Source organism: Talpa occidentalis, unplaced genomic scaffold, assembly GCF_014898055.3.
Source record: "Talpa occidentalis isolate TD23 unplaced genomic scaffold, MPIMG_talOcc4v2.1 talOcc4.14, whole genome shotgun sequence".
NCBI classification, from domain to species: Eukaryota; Metazoa; Chordata; class Mammalia; order Eulipotyphla; family Talpidae; genus Talpa; species Talpa occidentalis.
The window spans coordinates 7,867,697-7,891,265 of record NW_023601433.1 but is presented as its reverse complement, the minus strand read 5'-3'; the positions used below and the strand labels follow the sequence as shown (position 1 = coordinate 7,891,265).

Here is a 23,569-nt window from a genome sequence, read left to right as displayed (position 1 = left end):
GGTGCCCAGATGGTGGCTGAAGCTCTGTAGGATCCTGTGACCCTTCACAGGGTCACCCCACTCTTCTAGATTCACTGTTCTTGGCCACTCACACACAAAATACCTCCCATCTCATACCAACCAATGGCCTGAATGAATAAATTTTCTACCAAAGAGTTCTGAACATTACTCCAATTTCGCCCAAGTATCTACAAGCAATGGGACAGGACTACACCCACTTTCCAAATAATTAATGCATTTTTCCTTTGAGTTTCCAGTTTCCAACTCTCTAGGATAAGAACTTTCTGATACAAGCACACCTCAGAGATATTTCAGAATTGTCTCCAGATCACCACAATCAAACAATATCTCAATAAAGCAAGTCACATGAATATTTTGGTTTCCCAACCTTAGAAAATTTATGTATATCCTGTCCTGAGGTCCATTAACAGTGGGAAGTTGTTAAAATAAGACAGCAGGAAGGTTGCTGCATCAATTCACTTTTCCTTTACCTTGAACTCTTACAGGCCATTGTAGGCTTAGTTATTGGTCTAATTTCAATATTGTTGGACCCTAGGGGAAGGTTTGAGGAAAGAGAGATGGGGGTGCAGTGGGGGATTACCAGTCAATGCACAAAGTACACACAGTTACCAATTGAGTTCACTGTCTTACATGGGTGTCATCCATGGCATCCTGAGCAAGGACAACAGCAGCATCTAAGATCAAAAGAGCAATGATCACCATAACAGATAAAGTAATGATGAAAATGTCTGAAATTTTGCAAGAATTACCAACACATGACAAAGAAACGAAATCAGAACACACAATTGAAAACATGGCACTCACAGTTTGCTCAATGTAGGGTGGTCAAACCTCCACAAGTATGAGGGATGCCTAGATTCTGGTTCAGGGAGCAACAAACTCCTACTGTAAAGGGGCAGCTAGTAAATACTTGAGACTCCCCCTCACCCCCATACAGTGTGTTACAAAGACTCAATTCTGCCCTTGTAACACCAAAGCAGCCAGAGACGACATGTTGAGTGAACCTGGCAACATCTCATTGAAACTTACTTCTGGGAAAGTGGGCAGTGAGGATGCCCGAGGATGTAATTGACCAACACCTATTTGACAGTTATTTCCTATTAATATTGAAATATATTTATGTTAATAGATTTAAAAGTTATGAATATGCTTATAGGAATCCAAATATCCCAAATATCCCACTTGTAAATATCACAACCATAATTGAATTTATTAAAATATTGACACTGGGTAGGCAAAATTCTGTCCTTCACTGCAATCTTCTTTAAATTGCTATATGACTGCTACAAATAGCTAGCAAGCAATCCATTACAGTTGATCAATATGCATCAATGTTTTGGAAAAGAGTAGAGAGAAGTTTCTGTACTCACCAAAGAGTACAAAGTAGAATACTTTGTCATAAAACATTGTTAATGCCCCACATTCAATTAGCTTCCAGGTACTGCTGATTGTTTTCTAAATATCCAATCTGGCACAATCTTTAGTTCACATTTCTAGATGAGTTTCATATTACTGGAAAATATCTTCAAGTATATTTTTCTGTTCTGCTTCTTGTTTTACATTTTTATATCATCATAGAAATCATTGCCCAAATGACCAATCTAGATCATTCAGATCTGACTTCATCTCCCCTTCATGCAGCAACTTCTTGGTAACCAAGTCTAAGTCCTCAGCATGGCACAAAAGCTGTTCATATTCAGCTTCTGTTTTCTCTTGTACGGCTCCCTTGGCACCAGAGAAGTTTCTCTCCATGCTCCCCTGCTCTAATGACATGGAGGTCCTCATGATTCCCGATTCCACCATGTCCTGTCTCCAACCACTTTTCCTAGATGGCCTGATCTCCACCCCACTTCCCTGTCAGCTCATTTTTCTTCCCATCCACTCAGCCATCTTCTTCCTTTTATGAATATTCATTCAACCCATATGGAATGATGACATTCCTAGCACTACACGCTCAGTCTCTCCTGAATTCCATCCTCTATCCCGATCATTTTACCTATTTTCCCAGAACATTTTGTGTGTGATCCTGTTAGCATTTGTGTCACACTCTACAGTAACTTTTTCCCCCCAGCCTCTGTGTTTCACACATTAGACTATAAACTCCCGAAAGGCAGAAGTGAACCACACTAATCTTCATATTCCTAGCAGCGTGAATTTTTACATATGGTCAGTCAATAAGCATGGAGGAAATAAATGAGCAAGCGAGTAAATGAATAATGAATGGCTTCCATGGTCTCTGATGAGCAGGATGTGTTAGACTCTGTTTAATGTTACCCAAAAGATAAGTTGCTTTGCTGGCATTAGGCAATCATCGTAAAAGAAACCAGTGTTTCTTCTCAGGCCCTACTTCCCAGAATGGACATGCAGAGAACTATCTCCTTAGCTAGTGAAGTATTAAAAGAAAAATGGATACTCTCAATGCTTTAGACTTCAATTAAGTAACAGCTCCCCCTGTCGACAACGGAATAAGTAGGGTCCTCAAATCGGCCTCGATACTGCCTCCTTGTAAGCCAAGTTGGTAAGATCTCTAAGTAAAATGACCCAAGGAACAGGCAGTCTGCTAGACTTCACATGCCCAAGCCAGAGGTTAGGGTCAGGCTGGCTATACTAACAAAGCAGCCCGTCCTCACCCAAGGACAAAAGCAGCTGTAATTTTACAGCAGAGAAGCATTTGCAGCTCCCCCTTCCAACAAGTCTTTAAAAATGCTGATCTGAAAGACTGAAGCAACCCACTGGAGACTCATTTTCAGTATGGCAAAAGTTCTGAAACCCAGACTGCAAAATCTCAGGAAGCAGCTGGGTTCCTAATTAAAACAAATCGTTAATAGATTTAGCAGTCCAAATTTATGCTTTTCAATTAAAAATGCTATTGCAGTTGGTGTGTCTGAGCAAGAATATATGTGTGTGTGTGCGTGTGTGTGTGTGTGTGCAAACAAACATACTTAGGCTCTGGGCTGGGGTATTCCAGATTTGAAGACCCAGTTATGAAGACTGGGTCAATGTCGAAATATAAAGGTTAATTGTATTGGTTCTTAATTGTTTTGGTGACTTCCTTGAGTCTCCTACCACACTGTAGTAATGGTTGTGTATGGACAAATAGGACTTTTCTATCACAATTCTATGAAGGTGACAATTTTCAGCTGCTTTGTGAATGTTGGCTACCTTTTAAGATGTTATTTTCTGTTTTCTAGGAAGCAGACATTTTGAGGTACTTCTTTTTTTCTCTTAAGTTCTCCCAGCAAGTCAGTAGAAAAGATTCTATTCCCAGTGGCCAGTTATATATGCATGTTAGCAGGATGCCATGAGTCTGGATGACAAATCAAATTTTGTCAATGACAGGGACATCCTGTTCCTGGCCATGGGCTATCAGAAAATGTACTAAGCAATAATTTATGGTGCCCATAAGCAGAACAATTAATTCCCTCTTTACCTGGAGGATGAGTCAATTCATCTTTATTCCATCCAACAATTGCACTACTTACTTATCTAAGAGCTCAGGATAGAGAAGGTGCCCGGGGACCAGCTTACAGGAAAAGGCACCTCCCAGCCTCAGTTTAGTAGAAATCACTCACCCCCTTCACCACACCCAAAGGTGCTCTGGATTACAGTGACATCATATTGCACATTGTTCTTCAACTAAAATAAGTATTTATAGAAACAAGGTGATAGAAAATACATAAAACTCTTTGCAAAAGAGGAAAGATTGATAGGTTGGAATCCAAAAGAAGGCAACATAAATTCTGGATCTGCATAGATGCTATGGAATTGTGGACTCCAGTTTATTAAACTTTTAAAGTCCAAAAGCTTTTAAGCTATAAAAATTTTTGGGTTATTTGGAGACTTTAAGGTAAGTTTATAAAGCACCTGGCTAAAACACTGGTATGACCCATAGTAAAGGCATCACAATGGGATGCGAAAAGTATACCGATAAATAAATTCTGGGTTAATTCTTAATTTATCTTTTCCATCTCTCTCCTCCTTAAATCTACCTTCTGTTCATTTTTATCCTCTAATAACATTCCTGTTATTTTGCATTTATTTTTCAAGTACTAGCTCAAGCTTCTCATTCAGATTCCCGATGAACACTGGTTGAAAGGGAAACTTCATCATATGAGCTAGGTTCCATGTGGGTATGAATCTCTCACAGTTCCATGCAAAATCATGTGTGGTTGTGTGTGTGTGTGCATGCAGATCCATGGGTGTGGATTTAGAGTTTTCTTCTGCTTCTTAAAAGTCTCTATGGCCCACAATAAAGGTTATGAACTGCTAATCTACAGGATTTGTATCTGAAATTCTAGAAAAATATGATTCAAAAAAAGAAGTCAGGTCAAGAAATACCATAGCAAGTTATGACTATACATAGGAAGCCTGATGTGATTTGAACACAAAGCATAATGACTTATAACTGATAAGCTAATGACTGCAATCTCTACGACACACACTGAAAAGAGAGGATAGCTAAAAAGTCAACACACAAGACAAATGGAAAATTTAAAAATCTGGGACCCACTCAAAGAAGGAAGGAAAGAACAACTAACAGCCAAGACAAAAGGAAATTAAAGAAAACATATAAAAGACAGATGATTAAAAAAACATATCAATTATTACATTAAATGTGAATGGTCTTATTACTCCAATTAAAGGCAGACACCATCAGATAGGTTTTTTAAAAAAGTAAGATTCATCTACATGTTGTTTATAAGAAACACATTTAAAATACAAAAACACAGATGGGTTGAAAATAAAAAGGTGCAAATGAAAAATATACCACTCCATCAGTAAGAAAGCTAATGCAGTTATAGCAATATCAAAGATAAGAGTTAGTTATGAGAGATATAAAGAAAAGCACTTCATTGTGACAAAAGTATAAATTCATCAAGAAAACCTAACAATTCTAAATGCATATCTACCTAATAACAGCTACAAGCAGCATGAAACAGAAGTTGATACATGTAAAAGAAGAAAATGGACAAAAGCTTGGCGATTTTAACATAATTGTTAAATCCTCATTACTTAAGTTGATGGAACTATAGGAAAACAATGGCAGCCCATCAGCTTATCATCTGCTTGCATAATTTTCCATCTTTCTTATTTAAACAAGGGAAAAGGTTACCTTTTGAAAATGGGCTGTATTCAATAATTGTTACTTCTTGCAAATGTTGCTTTAAGATGTTTTAAGAAAGGGAGCCCGAAACTATGGTGTGAAAATGAGAAAAGTATATACATGTGATGTGTAAGTTGGGGGATGTCTTACTTCATTTCTCTCCCCTATTTACCTGCTGCAGTTTCCAGAGACCTCTGGCTCAGACCATTCTCTGGCCCAGGCTGTTCCTCTAGCCCTGACCATCATCCCTCTGGCCCCGACTGTCCCTCCGGCCCAGGCTGAATGTGCCCCGGCCATGGCAGTGGCTGATTGGCTCAGCTGCTTCTAGGCGCAGGTGTGTGTCTCTGTGCAGGGGCCCAGCCAGTTGTTTGCTTTACACTTGGGGTCTCCTCATGCAGGACCAGAGAGCAAATCAAGCAAGACTGTGCTTGGATCAAAGCCACCACACTCCGGGAGGAACTGAACTACCTAATTGGAGAACTATCCTGTAAATGGGCCTTTCCAACCCTCTACAGTACTCATTCTCCTCCATCTCTCTTATTCCAAACAGGCTGTCTCATTTCCCTGGAAATCATACTCAACCAAAGAAAAAGACAGAAATAATGACAGATCTTTGGGGGGGAGGTGTATAAATTTATTTGTCATATGACCTCCAATTTTGTATTAAGTTTCCGTTAAGAACACTATTCAACATTTTCACAGGAATTCTGGCTTAGGGCATATTTCTGGCCTATTAAGAAATGAACTTCCAGGCTGTTCTTCAGAAGTATGTCAGGACTACCCCTTCTTATAAAAGCAGAGGAAACTGCGATTTTGACTTGCCTGGGTTAGAATTACTCTTCCTAAAATTAGACTCCCTGTCAGGGTTTCAGGTTGGAGATGTCAAAACTCACAAACTTCTGTCCAGAAATATCTAGAACCATTTCATTTGGGCAGAATCCAGGAGCTGGTGATGGGCGGCTCATCCTATTAAATTGCCCTTCTGGGTATGCTTGGGGAAGCCAGACACTGCTTCTTTATTCTGTAAGGAAAATGACTTTGTGTCTGTATGTGTCTCTGTGTGTGTGTTTATGTGTGTGTGTGTGGTTATAAATATTTGGGGAAAGATGCATTGGACAGAGGAAAATATTCCAATGAACAATATAATCTTTGCCTATATCTCAATAAAATGGAAGGGAGCATGATCTAGCAGAATTGACTCTGGAATTAGATCTGAATTCAAATTCCACATTAATTATTTAAGAGTTGTGTGACCTCAGATCTCTGGCCCCTTTTTGAACATCCATTTCTCTAGCAGTGAAATGCAGCCTTCAAAAGCTATCCCTGCCTGGGCGGACGTATTCTGTGGATTAGAGATAATAAATGTGAGTGTCCCATGCTGCATGGTTTGTGTGCTCAACAAATAGAATCGCACCGCATCATTCATAGATCAAATTATGGTGGAGCAGCAGCCGAGCACCTAAGACAACAGAGCCTCCTTGCAAGGCCGGGAGGCAGAAGGCATATTTAACTCTTTGCTCCCACAGACTGTTGGGGTCACAGCTTTAAATAAACAAATTCAATTATTCCATAATGTAGTGGTCCAGAGCTATGAACCCCATATCCAGGGACGGTGAACACGGTAAAGGAGTTGGCATGTCAGGGACTGCTGGGGTGAGGAATGAAAACATGCACAACCAATTCCACACGGCTCTCTACCTATCAGTTCTGGGAACCCCTTCATTGTGAGCACAAACCACAAAACCAGCCTGAAAGAGGCGGGGTGGGGTAGAGAGAGGGATTCTGAGATTCTCCTGCTGACTCCGGAGGTCACGTGGCTCTGACACATAACTTTTACCGAGTTGACTATATCTCACTTCCTGTAAGTGCCTGTCCCTCATGCTCACTTTCAAGGACTTGGCCAATCTCCTTTTGTAAATAGAACAATGCTTTATATTTCTCTATTACTCTGGAGTGACTATATCAATAATGCAGGAAACGCATCTGTCCAGCACAATGAGATTATTTTTCTGATTTCGGTTGACAGTTATGGTAATAGTTTGGCAAACAATCTACTCCACCATCAATGACCGCAGATTACAGCTGTTTTTAAAAATCTCAGCCGCTTCTGGAAACTGGGAAGATGAATTGCACCTGGAGAGGAAGATGGAAAGACACGCCATAATCCTTTAGGGGAGAAAAATTCTTAACTCTTTCTGTACAGAGAAAACTAAGGAAATGTTTGGGCAAGTGCAGTGTTATCTGTGGGTGCACGATAATGAGAATAAGGTGAGAAATGACACTGCTGAGGCTGGGAAGACAGTCAGATGTGGCCAAAGGGTCACAGGAAGGAGGCAAGATGGAAATATTTCAGAGAGCTGCTTTTTCTATTGATACATTCCCCAAGTCGGCCAGGAGTTATTGCAAATATTTACAGGGGAGACAATTGAGCAAGAGCATTATCATCTCTTCCATATTGATCTTGATGAACAGGAACAGTGGCTTGAGAAGCATCATGAGCCAGGCCTAGGATTTTCACTTTTATAAAAAAATAAATAACTTTACCTCTAGAGCAACGATGATGAAGACTTTTATAAAAGAAAAAAATTCTATTTCTAGAGCAATGATGATAAAGATGCTGAATTACTTTTTAAATTCAAACTTCTTAAGTCTTAACAAAACATGCTTTTTTTCCCAACAACTCTGGAATAAACCTTATTTTCATGAGCCTTATTTTCTCCTTTGGGGTGTTTTACTTTACTTACACTTCCTAGGAAGCAGAATGCTGATTGAGCTGGTGGCAGGCGACCCTGGCCTCGGGCCAGGCATTGTTCCCAAGGCTGGGAGACAGAGCTGCAGCTGCCTGGGTCTCCTGACTATCCCCAGGTGCGAGATTTCTTCCCCTCTGAGTTCCAAGGTGAAGCCCTGGAAAAAGCAAGAAAGGGCGCCATGGGCCTGTGTGGAGTCCTCGGCCCAGGTGAGTTCATTTTTCTTGTGAACTTTTCACCTCGGCCCCAATTAGTATCCTATTAACCTCCTTAAATATGGAATTGCTAAGATCTTAGAATACTCCAAAATGGACTATTAGCCAGCCCATTTCCTGGCTCCATCAGATGAAAATGCCAAAGTAGGTCATACAACAGAATTACCTTGATTAATTTCAGCTCTCTCCCCTGGGGCATGATGTCATGCAAGTTAAAGGAGATTCAAATTTGATGCATCATTTCAATGACTGATTAAATATGGGATTTTTCTTTTTTTTTTTTTTTAAGCATTTACCATCCAGGGTTTATAAGGATTTTCCTTTTCAATACGACAAACATTTCACTTGCTAAACTGATCAATTATACAAATGGTGACTTCCCTTGAATGCAATTTTTAATGTGCTTGTTCTCTGAAACCTAATATGGAAAAAGGTTTATTTTCCCCAGAAACTGCCATGTAAGATCTGAAGCTCTCAGTGCTATGCCACATCCCTACCCATAGATGCAGGATGGTTTTCTATTTTTTAAAAAAAATTATTTACTTATGCATACAAGAGCTGGGGTGCAGGCCAGAGAAGGGCGGGTGGTAAGAGGATTCACCAGAGACAGAGTGCAGATTGGGGGGCAGAACAGGCAGACTGACTGAAATACACTGCTGAGGGGAGCAGCGGGCAAGACAGGAGAGGTCTGCTGCGCCATGTTGGTAGCTCCCTGGCTGGGGATCAAACTCTTGCGACAGTGGCCGTATATAGCTTAATAGCTGTACTTTAAACCCTGGCGCCCCCCAGTGACTCCCCAGGCAAGATGGTTTTCAAACACACTGTGAAGACCCTCTCCCACATGGGAGCCTCCTCAGAATGGGATTTGTAAATATAGATGTTTTTGCTAGAACTAAGCAAAGTGACAAACTTTGCATCCTTTATCTTACATTCCTAAAGGTCTGCCTTAAGGAGGTACTTAAAATAGAAACTGAGTTTTAACATTTCCAGTATCCCTGCATCTTTACAATAGGCAGATTACATTTATTTTCATGTCAAAAGCAGCTTTAGACGCATATTAGCAATTTCAAAAACTGTAACCCAAAACGTGGCCCACCACATTTCTAAATTTTATCACAAGTAGAGTCATTCTGAGACTCTTCCATAAAATATCCACTATAGCTACTTATTAAAAAAAAAAAAAAAACAAACAAAAAAAACTTGTTATTTTACTTTAGAAGGAACAAGTCCTTGGAGGCATCAGGTATGTTACAAAATCAGGGGTTTCGTGTCTTTGGTGTTTGTGAGTGACCCCAGCATGCAGTCTCATGTCTATAAACATGGCCCGGGTTCCACACTCAGCAGCCCTCTAAAATACAGACTGGCTTCCTCATTTCAAATAGGAAACTTATTTTAAAGATTTGTTTTTATTTATTTATTGGTATAAATTTACTTATTTGTGCATATAAGAACTGGGGTGCAGCCACAAGTGCAGGGGGTAAGAGGATTCACCAGAGACAGAGCGGGGAGCAGAACAGGCAGATCCACTGAAATACACTGCTGAGGGGAGCAGCGGGCGAGACGGGAGAGGCCTGCTATGCCCTGTAGGTCAGCTCCCTGGCCAGGATCAAACTCAGGCCGCAGTGGCTGCTGATAGCTTCATAGCACTGAGATCTTAATAACCCTTGCGCTACCAGGGAGGCCCACAACTAGGAAATTTTTAAAGCACATCATCTTTTTATGGCCAAGCATTTCTCCCTGCAACCGCCTGTGATGTGGATTCATTTTTGCAATTTCATTAACAAGTCACATGTGCTCATCCACTTGCCCTTAGAGGAATCACGAACCTTCAAAGCCCATTCTAGCTCATGGCTTCAAGGGCTCCCCCTCAGCCAAGGTGGCCTGGGAGACATCTGAGAGCAAGGACTGCTCTGTGACCCTGTGGTCTGTCAAGTTCAGGACCCCAGAGTGCTCACTTCCAGAAGCAGGAAGTGTACACCTAGGACTCAAACCAAATGCACTAGCTACAATGTAAATTGATCGAGGGGTATCCAATTTATAATAATAAAAGCTTGCAATTCAATTGGTGCACAAGGGGAAAGGTTACAAAACTTTGGCAAAGCTGGGGGGGAGCTGTAAACAGAGTGGGTAGCACCTTGCCTGGGAAGTTCCCTGGCAGGGTAGGGAGTCGCTGTTTCTTGGCCCAGTGTGCCCAGCAGTGTCCACCACGTCCTGCGGAAGCCTTCAGCTCTGTGGGTGTGGGGTTCCTACATCTCGAATGGTTTCAACTTGGTTCCTGTGTTTATACTGCTTTTCAGAAGCACAATTAGAGGCAGACAGAAGGATACCCCAAGACCCCCAAACCTGCACAGTCTAAAGAGGTTCTGCCACCTACTGCATGCAGATAAAACAGACTCATAAGGTGAAAGGACTTTAGTAGGATCATGCATATAGAGAAAGAAGAGAAGGAATAAAACACCCAAAGTTACCCACCCCCTCCCCTCATGGGTAAGTGCCCAGTCAATCAGGGTTGGCCCAAAGCGAGGCTGCTGCGGCCTGAAAACTTGCCCCAAGTCTAAGGAACCTTCTGGTGAGGACCCATAGGAAAGGGGCAGAAGGGGCCAGGCATGTCTGTGACTAAAGGAGCAAAATCAGAGTACAAATCAACTTAAGGCTGCCATTGTCACCTCCCCACAGGTCTCACCCACATCTCTTGCAAGTGTCCCTACATTTCTGTCCTCCACATGTCTCTTCCATGTCCCCCAAGTCCTTGATGCAAGTTCAAAGCCAAGAAGCAAGCTTGCCTTTCTTCACATATCTCAGTTTCACATGCCTCCTACAGCCTTCCTCCAAGTCTTCCCTCTGTTTCTCCACCCTGCTCAGCGCCAGCCTAATTAAGCCAGGAAGATGCATTCGCTCCTTTGTATGGAGATTACACTGTTACAGCTTCTTATCGGGACTCCTGTCAATTTTTATTTCCCGGACTGCTCTGCATGGGCAGGTTTTTCTCTCTCCTGGCATTGCCCACTTGTCATTGATTCCTGAACAAGTGGTAGCTCTTTAAATGACGACTTGAATCGCTTTATCTCAGTTGCCCCCATTTTCCCATCAATCAGGGTCATTCCAGTGTCAATACATATAATATCTTGATGAGTCAGATTCATGACAATATCAATGTCAGCGGCATCCTGGTTATCTCTCTCCCTCCCCCCCATCACACCCCCCAGTCAGGCCACTAAGAAAGCAGGATGAGATGCTGCCTTTTAGAAACTACCAGTAAATAAGTGACTTTTCACCTTCAAGGAACTGAGAGCCGCACACAGATATTTATACTCTGGAGCCACAAGTTCCGTGATGCTCATAAGGGTGATGGAGCTCAGAACCCCACTTCCCTACTCTCTGAGATTTGCAACTGAGGGGCTTAGATTTCTGGGACCTGGGTGGCCAGGCAGCCTTACCTGTCTGCAGAGAAAGTCTGCCCTCCTAACAGCAGAGCTCTGACGCTGGTGGCCTCCTCAGCTGACCTAGTTAGCAATTTGATACAAGTTCCGGGCATTACACTCTGCCATCAGAAAATTAATGTGGCTCAGTGACAGTAGTTAGAAGATCGTGATACTGCAGGACATTTTGTCATTTCTTTCTCCATGTGGCCATTTATGGAAATCCCTCTAGGTCATTTATACGTATTCTCAATACCTTAAGCAATATGCATTTTCTAAGCAGTTGTGACCTGTGACTCTGTTAACAAAAAGGAAGAAATTTGAACTGAGAGGTTAAAAAATCACATAGGGAATGGGCAGGTGGGGGGGACGGGTAAAACAGGTAAAAGGGGTCAATTTTCTGGAGGTGGATAGAAATTAGGCTTTTGGTGGAGATCATGGTGTGCTAAGCAGACGTCAAGCTGTAATGCTGTTTACCTGCTCGATAGATGTAGTTACAAGCCATTGTTACTTCAATAAAAAATTAAAATGAAATAAAAATAAAACAAACCACATTGGGTCTTTCTGTCCTATCCCTCATTTATATTGTGGTGATTATTTATAATTATAGAAGAAATACATGTCGGTCTTCAAATACATGAAATAAAAAATTCAGTTAGTCTGTCGCACTGGCCACATTCCAAGCAGTCCCTGTCATGAACAGCTGTATTAGACAGCACTAAGATGTCTTTTTACCTCCAAACCACAAATCCCATTCCCTTTCCTGTTGAAAGCGCCAATTAAGGTTTAGAGCAGATTCTTGCTTTGCTTTCCTAGGCATTTACAAAAATACTCTATTTGATCTTATTATGCATTTTGGTCAGTAGCTTGAGATTTTCTCTGCAAAAGAGTATCTCAGACACCTTTTCATTACAGATCCTGTAGATTTATGACATTCTTTAAACAGCTGTGTGGTATCAGAGTACAGAGATACATGCTATTCTTGAACATTCCTCTCTTGATGGGTATTTAGCTCGCCTTCAATTTTGCGCTATTTTATCAATGATGAAATGGACATTCTCATTCAGATATCTATGGGAAAGTTTATGTTTATACTCTGGAGGCACGAGTTCCATGATGTTCATAAGGGTGTTCATAAATTTTTCATGTTCATAAGTTTTCTGTGGGAAAGATCCTTACAAGTGGGTTCTGTTTAAGCCCCAACTTGTCCCTTCTCTCTGTCTCATGCAGTGTCTAGAGTGTCTGGTGATAGAATCAAGACCTTACAAGCCTCAAGTGTGCTTCCAAGTGGGTCAACATTAACAGCAGTTTAAGCCATTTGCCCCTCCCTGGGATAAGGTTAACATCAGTGTGGGGCTCTGTTTCTAAGCAAATTATTTCCCCAAGTTTGAACCTTTCTCTGCTAGCTCGGATCTGATGACGTTCATCCATTTCAGGGGTAGGATTCATGGGGAGGAGTAAAAGAGAAAATGAACAAAAGAAAATAAGCAAAAGAACACTCACGGAAAGAGCCTTTCCAAGAAGAGGGCAACCAATCACACAATATATACACCCTCAAATCCATCTCCCTTTTACAGTTTAAAAAAGTGACCTTAGTTGTGGAATAAATACATGAGCAGAACCACACATATTTTGCTGCAATGTTTGGGCTCTAAATATGTCTTTCTCAGGCCACCGTGGTGGTGCAAGGGGTTAAGATGCAGCCTGTGAAGTTATCTGCAGCCACTGCAGCACGAGTTCTATCCCTGGCCAGGGAGCTACCCACATGGCGCAGCAGACCTCTCCTGTCTCCCCGCTGCTCCCTCAGCAGTGTATTTCAGTCAGTCTGCCTGTTCTGTTCCCCACTCTGTCTCTGGTGAATCCTCTCACCCCCATCCCCACACACCTCTGGCCTGTACCCCAGTTCTTGTATGCATAAATCAATAAATCTTTTTTAAAAATATGTCTTTCTCATAGTGAAGTCTTGGGTCCTCTGATAGGCCCTTGAAGTCCTCTCTCAGGTCCAGGAACTTACCCCAACCTTTGAATTCATTCTGCACTGCTTGTGTGCAAATGGCTTGAAATTCCACTGGATGTGTACAGCTATTAAATGAGTTATGAAGAGTTACTAACATGCGATATGGACAAGCTAAAATTAGCACGTCAAGGGAGCTTACTCTGGGCCTTAATCCAGCATGGTGCCAGGAAGTCTGGCTGCTACAGAAAGCTTTGCTGCGCTGCGGAGCTCCAATGGTTGAGGTAGGCAAGTAGATGGTTAGAATTCCCATCATTTCCAGGAAGTGAGCTTTGTTATCAGTGCATCATTAGTGTCTTATTGAGTTGTCCTTGGTTTTTAATTGCTACCATGTTTATATTAATATTTTACTTTGGTTGATTGTTAGGTTCTTGGGTAATTGCTTTGCTTCAGTTTTTGATTGCTTCGGCTTGGTTATTGTTTGCCCTTGCCTTGGGAACTCACTGGCCTGACAAAGCATAGGCCCACAGGTATGGTCTGGAGACAGAGTCTGACTATATTGAGACTCACTTGTATCTAAACACTTCTGAGCACTTTCACCTCATGTATTTCATTGTCAATACAACCCAAGCTATCGGCAATCATAGTTTGGTTCCTCAGACCCCTCCAATAGTTTTAGATTGATTACCTATTTTTAAATAGTCTAATATTTGAAATAGTTTATTTTCTTCTCTCAGCATTTGTTTTCAAATGTGTCAAATGTAAATTAATAAACAGCACAATCCATCTATATTTAAAATTTGTGAAATATTCCCCACATTTCACTTTTTTGTATTTAAATGAAACATTAAGGTACTTTTTAGACAAACATCCTTCACTATAAATACTTCAAAATGCATTTTCTAGAAATAAGGATATAGATAGCCACAATGTCATTATCATACCTAAAGATTAAAAATATTTCCACTATGTTACCCAACATCTAAAATGTAGTCCATATTAAAATTCCCCAATTGCCTCCAAAATGTCTTTTGTGATGAGTTTTTTGGACAAGGATCCACTCATGGTTCACAAATTGCATTTGATATCCTTAAGCTCTCTGCAACCAGAATAATTCATTTCTACCTTTTCTTCAATGATATTGACTTTTTAAAGACTCTAGACCAGTTTACTATAGATTATGCTTCATTTTCAATTTGTCTGATTGTTTGCTCAAGGTATTATTTATCTTCATCTCCGATATCCTGTATTTTAACCAGCGATTAGATGTAGGGGATTGATTTCCACTTATTTTGCACGTTCTTGTGGAGATCACTCCATGGTGTGTGTGTTTCATTATGCATTGCATTAGAAACCACATCATGTAAAGTGGACCTTTTACTGGTGGGGCTGTTTGATTCCTTAGTTTGGTTGCTGTGATAACTGCTGGAGTCATCTAATGTAGCAGGGCATCTTCTCTTTTGTAATTAACAAGAGCTGTCTAGGGAGATCATATTGGTTTTCTATTGTGACGATAACAAGGTATCACAAACTCTCCATCATTAACAACACGAGTTATCATTTACATTTCTAGAGGTAAGAAGTCTAATCCGCTGAACTCATTGGATAAAATCACTGTGTTGGAAACCTTCTTTCTGGTGTCCATGGAGAGTCTGTTTCTTTGCATTCTCCACTGTCTAAAGGCTACCTGCATTCTTTGCCCTTTACCCCCTGTCCTCATGGTCAGCAAAAGTTGATCAGATTCTTCTCGAAATGTCTTTATCTTATCTTCTCTCTGCCTCCCTCTTCCATTTTTCAGGATGCTTGGATTAAACTCAGTCTATTTAAACAATCCAGAATAATCTCTATATTTTAATGTCAGATGATTGGCAGTGTTAATTCTATCTGCCATCTTGCCATCTTCATCTCCTTCTCCATACAACCTGCCAAATCCTCATGTACCAGGGAACATTTTGTGAGGCCATTATTCTGCCTCCAACAGTGAAATTTTGGCATTGTGTATAAAAGTCTGTCCCCAACAACCTTTCACTTTAGAGTTTTAACCTCCATAAATAACCCAATGTTGTACCAGTGGGGCACTGTTGTTTCTAGATTTAAGGATGGATGAATGGATGAATGGATGGATGGACTGATGGATGGATGGATGGACAGATGGATGGATGGGTAGAAAGTTAATTGATAGAATGTAGACAGATAGACATACAGATAGATTGATGATTGATACATGGAGGATAATAGATGATAAGAAAACAGTCATCTGTAAACCACAAGTTCATGTTGCTATTTCCAATACAAATTGAACATTATATAAGATTTTACGTAATTCTTTAAAAATGTTCTAACATTTTCTTAACAATTAAATTCTTGACTCCTAGTCCTACAATATAGAAACAGAGAGATTCAAAATTGTAGTAACTGTCTCTACCAACAATAGTCCTTCTTTTCCCCCTTGCTTCCTTCTCTTTCTTTTTGTGTGCAGATCTAGCATTGAACTTTAAGAACTGAGTCCATACTTCTTAATTATTACAAGTTCACAGGTATAGTTCAACAATTTCACTTCACTAGCACCTGTATTAGAGTGCTAATTACTGAAGTCAGAGTGAGAAGAGACCTTGATGGATCTAGCCCGACACTTGTGTTTGACAGGTTTAGGCTGCTGAACAGCAAGGTGAGGAAGATGACAGACCCCATGCCAAATAGCTGTTGGCGGAATGACATCTGGAGCTCCAGTCCCCTACGTTCTAATCTAAACTTATTTTTTTGCTCTATAATATAGGCAAGTTTGGATTGGTAAAACTTGGGCAGGCAGAGCCAGCCAGAGTCCACTGTAATGCAGAGCTCACCAAATGCAGCATCACCCTTTTTTGTTTAAAGGCTTTGAAAATCATCCACAATGTTGTCATAATCTTTCTCCCTTTCTTAATTCAGCGGTAAACGTGGGAGAGCTTCCCACTGAGTAGAGTGAACTCTCAGGGTAGAATATCTGTTCATCACACGTGACGAATTTTAGCATCTCGAGCTGTCAGGTAGCTCAGCGCCCCACGGAATGAAGACTTAGACCCCCACAAACAGAGCCCAGCTAAGGAGCCACTCCCCAGAACAGCCCCATGGCCAGCTATGGTTTGCAAAGAAACACAGGTCCGCACCACCTTGGAAAATGTGCTTTATGTTGCCTGTAGGTGCATTGGTAGGTTTCTCTCCTAAGTACATCAGGGAAGTTTCCAACTGCTCAGCCTCACTTGCCAGCATCCCTAGTGTAAGTGTGAACAGCGTAGTCACTGTGGGGCTGGCTGAGCTAGTGTCTACACCTCTAGCCTGGACCCTGGCAGTGACATGGAGCAGAATCGACAATTTAACAGTCATTGTGAAGTTGCACTTTACTCTTACCACTGTGAGTTGAAGAGGGATATCAGGTCAGGCATTATTGTGTGATGAAACCGCTGACTCAGTTCTGGATTATTTACCCAGCAGGGGGCTTATCCTTTGCAAGTTGAGAGTCTGGATTCTGATGGGGTATTTTCTATTTGTGTTTCTCCTATAAGCGATTGCTCCCCTTAGCCCTCATTTTTTTCATCTGAAAAACAGAACTTAAAGACAAAGGGAGGGCAGGCTTATGGTGCTTGCTATATGAACATGTTATTGGTTGATTTTTCCTGGTAGGATCTGTTGATGACTTCTTAAATGTTCAAAATGGTATGTGTGTCCAATTCTGCAGGTGGACTCATCTGTCTGCTATAAAAGATACTACGATGAGAAGGTACTCAGATGAGCCACGGAATAATCTCAAAGAGGGTAATATTAAGTGTTCTCTGCCTTTTTCCCTCTCTCCCTCACTTCGGATCTTCCCCAGACTTTTAACAACCAAAGTGGATCCCAAGTGGCTGGGTGATCAAGTGGGAGGCCCCTGAGGTCCTATTTATCTCTTTCAGATATCCGTGCAGAGGGAGTCTTAGGTGTCATTATCAGATTATGACTTTGAAAAGACAGCCTAAGAACTAATCAGGTTCATGTGAAATTGCCCCAAAAATAGGAGCCAAAAAAAGAGACTAGCTTTGATTCTTTGATTGGCCCATTTATAGATTGATTTTTTGACTTATATTCTATATAAGATATCAAATTAAAATACCCAAGTCATTTTGGGTTTGAGACATTCCACAAGCCCTGAAGAAGTTAACAGTCAAAAAAGAGATGAATCTCACCCTTACTAATTGAGGAGGAACTATAACCAATCACTTCTTAGGACATAATTATACCAACAAAGACAGGGCAAGTGCTTTTCTGAGGTAGTGAAGGTGATTGCCATCACAGACCCTAATGAACGGAGTCCTGACCGATCACTGCACAGGCATCTCATCAACGGATGAAGCCAAAGTGAGCATCTGTGTAACAGTAAAGGCTGTGGCCATCAGATACCTTTAGAATTTTGAGAGCCCTGGAGAGCTTCAATGATGAATAAACTTTATTCAAAGTGGTTATGCAACATTCTTAAGGTTCTAAAGAAAATTTTGCAAATGTTACTCAAATTTAGAACACAGAGGCATTTCGACTTGGATAAAAAACAAGTCAATTAAACCAAAACTCATTTCACTCCTTTTCCAATACCTATTTCTTGAATTCCCTCTAATATATGTATATATACATATATATGCATATAATTTTTGTAAAAAGAAAAGTGATAACACATAAAAAACAATTCTGTTCTACTTTATTCATGCATATATTATTTCTCTCAAAATGCTTATATAGTTTTTACCTTGTGCCAGGCACCACCCCAAGTCTTTTCCAAAAATGGAATCTTATAATCCACACAACATCTGGATGAATTGGACATCACCATTATCCCTCCTTTAGACATGAGGAGGTGAGTCATGGAAGGGTTGTATAACCTGCCCAAGTTCACGGAGTTAGGAATAGTTTTTTCCCAAGAGTTTTGTCAGACTTTGACGTAGGGAGATATTCCTCCATTCTTTCTCATTACCAAATCATATCTGCTAACACCATTTATTCTGTTCATGCCCTTCTACGATCTGGGAGAGAAGGTAGCACTTCCATCAGATTGCCTTCATCTTTCTAGGTGGATACTTTCTAATGGTTTCTGCTGCTTGTGTAGCCTCAATTTCTCACTGTAGACATCCTCATGAGATTTTAGGTTTTCTAATAAATGAACAATTAAGTAAGACAGGTGACTCGCAGTTGCAGAAGATATATAAAAAAAAAAACTTCATTGTGGAAGGAAAAGTAAACTTGTTAGTTAATTGTTGTAATCAGTTATCTCAGCAAGTACAATTTCAAAAAATGTCTCATTCCCCTCTTTCTGACTCATCTTTTGTATGAAATCTTTGGGTGCAGTAACCCATTGGCTTTTTATTCTGGAAACCTCAATTACCTATCATCAAGCCAACCAAATCATGGAGAGTGCTGAACTCTGTTCTCAGATTGGTTATACCACAAGCAACACACCTTTAAATGTAGCATTAAGTTAACTTGGTTATTTCTATAGAAAAAATGCCAAGTCATTCATAATGGAAGAGTTATTGAAGAACTAGAGCTTTCAGTCTATAATAATAATGCTCAGATTGGCAATTAAACTGCCAGTTTTTTGAGCACTGACTATGTTCTAGGCACTATGCTTTGCAGTTTATTTAGACTAACTCATTAATGGCCACCATCATTATGTATCAAATATGGTTGAATTTATCTATGGGGAAATCAGAGCCTAAAGAGTTAAATGAAACTTCCCAAGTCATACAGCCAATATGTGATAGAACAATCTTCAGTTCTCTCTGTCACCCGGCTCATATGCATCAAGATCTTCTGACATTAGTTTTACTTGATTGGACACATCTAACTAGCAAAGGGAGCATAGGTACATTATCTGAGGACCTCACCTTAATAATCATGGGATTGGGCCTCCCTCGTGGTGCAATGTCGATCCCTGGCCAGGGAGCTACCCACATGGTGCAGCAGACCTCTCCTGATTCACCTGCTGCTCCCTTCAGCAGAGTATTTCAGTAGATCTGCCTGTTCTGTTCCCCACTCTGTCTCTGGTGAATCCTCTCACACCCCACACCTCTGGCCCAGTCCTTGTATGCATAAATAAATAAATCTTTAAAAAAAAAAAGAATCACGGGATCATGATTCATTGGTACTTTATTGCACACTCTCTGCTCTTACCTTCATTTCTAACAATGATTACTCCCCAAATTGACAAATCCAAAGGAAATAAACCACATTCTCATACTCCCTGATTTTTGGCAGGTGCATCATATAGATTCACCTCACCCCAATCAGGAACTACACCTTAAAATCTGTAGTAAAACCAATTGTATTTTGAGCTAGGAAAGAATAAAACATATTTCCTCTCTGAAATATTTTGTGCCTCACACTCTGGTGTGCCCAAGTCATTTATTGTCATGAACCAATCTTAGCATAATGCAAAGGAAGGATGTGGTTATTATAAAATAACTACTCCCCTGGTGATTACAGACACTTGGCGATATGTTGTTCCTTATGCTCTCCCAGGGGGATGATTATTTGTCTCTGATGGTGTTGGAGGCATACTGAGAGTACTCACACATCCCTTCCAAACTGGAGCCACTTGCTAATAGAGGAGGTTAATCTACATGGCTTTCCAGCTAATCACCCTGGCATCTGCCTGCTCACGTGGCAACCGGCACTTTCAGTAGAATAGGTTAAACTGTGAAAATAACACTGACTCACTCAGAGCTAGACAGGTCTGCAAAGGATAAATGGGGGGTGCAGCACTTCCATGGAGAACTCTTAAAAGATCAAAACGTGTTCTTTGCTTCATTCATTGGGACCTGATTTTTCAAGAGGCAACAGGAAAACAACATGGAACCATATCCAGTATACTTGGCAGGACTTATTGCCAATTGAAATTATCAGAACAGTCCCTGATATCCTGTTATTCACAACAACACCAGCATCCTGACATTTACCAAGCACTAATCTCACCTGGCACATGCCTGGGGGTACCACGTACAAATAAATGACCCACTATCTTCTGGAAGTTTTATCCTATCCAAGACTCAGTACAGAAGTGCCAGATCCTTTAACATTAGGATGGCAATATATTATTTATGTTTGAAAATGAACTTGTTCTATCTTGCAAGTCTAAGTGCTGCAAAGATACTGTTGTGTAACAGACATTTTCTCAGAAATTCTTCCTTAGGAAAACCAAGCAAATTGACTATAACAAGAGGACCCAACTCACCGTGATTCAGCATTTTATGCAGTGAAAACGAAGTGTAGAGAAATCAGTATTCACTCCAGGAGCTAGTGAGAAAACTCACCTTGTGTCACTGAAGAGAGTATATGCAGAACCAGCTTATGAAGTCAACTTGTGTAACACTACGTGATGATTTGTCTGAGGAAAGCCAAAAATTGCAAGTCAGAGGGCCAATGTTTCCCAATCAAAAACAAATGCTAAGACACACTCAACTTTCATTTGCATGGGGATTACACGTGATTTGTTCTGTCAATCTACTCTTCCCTTCATTGCAAATGGCAGCAGTGATTAATCACCCAAAAAAGTGTGCAAGTGTGTTCACTCTCAGCATATTTGTGATCAGTTTTATATCATAGACAGTCAGAAGCTACTTTCTACTAGTGAGACAAAATTCCTGGCCCTAATGCCATAGGCATCGTCATAGCCAAGTGTCTGGGACACTGAAATCCATCTTCCATTTTTACCACGATGCTATCAAGGTCATTGTCACCATGGAAATAACTAAAGAGGCAGGATTGCTTACAAGTTACTCTTGGCAGGGAAAAAGTAAGCTGCAGTCAATGCTCTTTGTCAGGAGGGTGGGCAGAGAGGAGGGTGAGGGAGTTCACTGTGCCAGGTCAGAGTGGGCATTGGTTTTGCAGGATGTTGGCAAGAGTTTCAGGATAACCCTGAATGGCAGGCAGAGTTGGAGCAAAAACCCTGGAATATATGGAGGTTCTCCTTAAGTTGTGCCTGTCTAATTATGCTTTTAGGCTTATTAACCATTTTATTCCTTATCTAAATCACTCAGATCACCAGAGCCACAACTCTTCATAAAGTTAGGCATTATTAACCCTCCCTCTGCAGGATAATATCCATCCCTGATGCTCTTCCCACCTGCCTGGATCTTAAGCAGGGATGTGCAGGGACCTCTAAAATGGTGGAGTTGGAATGAACGCACCTGGACTATGATCATTCCCTCCAGTTTCAGCTTTGGAAAACTGGCACCCTACTTCTTACCTGAGAACAGTGCTTCCTCAAGAAGTAACCCTTATCACTATTGCTCATGATCCACAAAAAGAGACTAAATGTCAGTACCTTCCCCTGATACAACCTCCAAATAAAGATGACTTTCATTTGGGACCAAACGCTAAGAATATCCGGATCTGCTCAGAGCCATCACTAATTGTTCCTATTTTTCATCTGGAGAGCTTGGCAGGTCTGTGACATTATAGCAAAAGTCTTCCCACTAGGACCTTGCCAATTTCAGATTTAATTCCATCAGTAAACAACTTTGACTGTGTTGGGAAAATTCCATTAATCATTCATGTGCCGCGAAGAATGATACACAAAGGAGCTGTCAGCACCAGGCAGCAACTTTCCATTTGTTTGGTAATTAAGAACTCCAGGCCACCTAATGGTGCTGAGATGCAAATTCATTGCTGGTTGGAGCCACTGGAATGAGCTGAAAAGAATTCACTTGCACTTAAACCCCTAATGTCCAGTGATTTGATGGATTTGCCCAGCTCCTGCTAGGTGAACTGCAAGCAAGATCGTGTTGCTTCTAGATGAAATGATGCACTTTGGAAAAGCCCCGAGCTTCTTTCAAAAAGATTCAGATTCTTTCGGACACATACTTCCAAAAAAATCTGTTTCTGAGATAGGTTTTGATTACAAAGACATAACATATATTTTTCTTGAACTCTTCCATCACCCATATATAATGAATTGCGATTTGATTTAAAATTTGATTGGGATCTTATTTCCCTCTATAGGGACCCTAAAATTTAGCAGAACTGGGATCCAGGAAACTTTAGCATTGAGAATCTTCCATGTAACAGAGCATATGTGTGTGTGTGTTTTATATATATATATATATATATATATATATATATATATATTTTTTTTTTTTTTTTAATCTGAGTTGTGTACTACTACATCTATACTGCAATACCAGGGCTAGCTTGATACTTAAAATTTCCTAGGAATGCATCCAGGGCATTTGTAGAGGTGTGAAACAGATCTTCTGGTAGAGCAGAGATGGCTAGTAGGTCCCTATCAGTCTCCTACACCATCAGACAAAAACAGCCACACTGTCACACTTAGGAATCTAGACGATAGTCCAATGGTTGGGAGACCCTACCACAATTCACTGTCCTTGTCATTCTCCTTCCTGTCATCAAAGTGTCCACTTGAAATGTCCTTGTATCACAAGGAGTTGATGGGAGAAAGACAAACCAGGTAAATGTCCCATATTTATGGCAAAAAAAAAGGAGACATGGGCCCCGCCCCTTCCACTATCCGGCCTTGGTCTCCTGAAGGGCACTCAACTCTCCCCAGGAGGAAACAAAACTGTGCAAGATCCCCAGGGACTCTAAACAAATGCACTTCAACTAGAAGCTTCTCTACTTTTGGATTTCAAGTGGGGCCTCTGACTTCTCTTTAAGCAAAATATTTTCTTAAGATGTACAGGAAAACATCAACTCTAATGGAGATTTGATAGAAGGCATTTCTTTAAAAAATGCAATAGTATATGGAAATTTATATGGTAGTCCCTTAATATTCATTTATTTCTTTAGTTGGGGAGTAGTGTGCTTTGCATTTAATAGTCTTTCTCAGATACTTCTTCCCAGCATTTTGCTAATTTTATGGCCTCAACAATAAGAAAACATCCTGAAAGGATCATATAAGAAACAATTTGTTTTCTCTGTGGTCTCTTCTCCGGTTAGAGACATAATCAGTTATGCCCCAAAACAAGTTTAATACCAAACATAACAGTAGCAAATAATATTGCCCTCTGCTCACATCTTTCTTTTCACACAAAAGGTGCTTAGATGAATGCATGATATTCCATTATACACTTGAACTATTTTAAGGCATT

At 40.7% G+C, this 23,569-nt stretch overlaps 1 long non-coding RNA gene across 3 annotated transcripts in view; it reads right to left on the bottom strand.

Moving 5' to 3' along the window:
- Positions 1 to 262: 262 nt before the first annotated feature.
- Positions 263 to 23,569, bottom strand: part of LOC119244317 (uncharacterized) — a 30,419-nt gene continuing 7,112 nt past the window's right edge. For 2 of the 3 annotated variants that reach the window (XR_005124937.2, XR_005124936.2), the window contains 3 exons: positions 20,774 to 20,847; positions 7,870 to 8,029; positions 263 to 695 (listed from right to left, as the gene is read on the bottom strand). This is a non-coding gene — a long non-coding RNA (uncharacterized LOC119244317). Of the gene's footprint in view, positions 696 to 7,869; positions 8,030 to 20,694; positions 20,848 to 23,569 lie in introns of all 3 variants that reach the window. The other variant, XR_005124939.2, reaches the window with a different exon arrangement.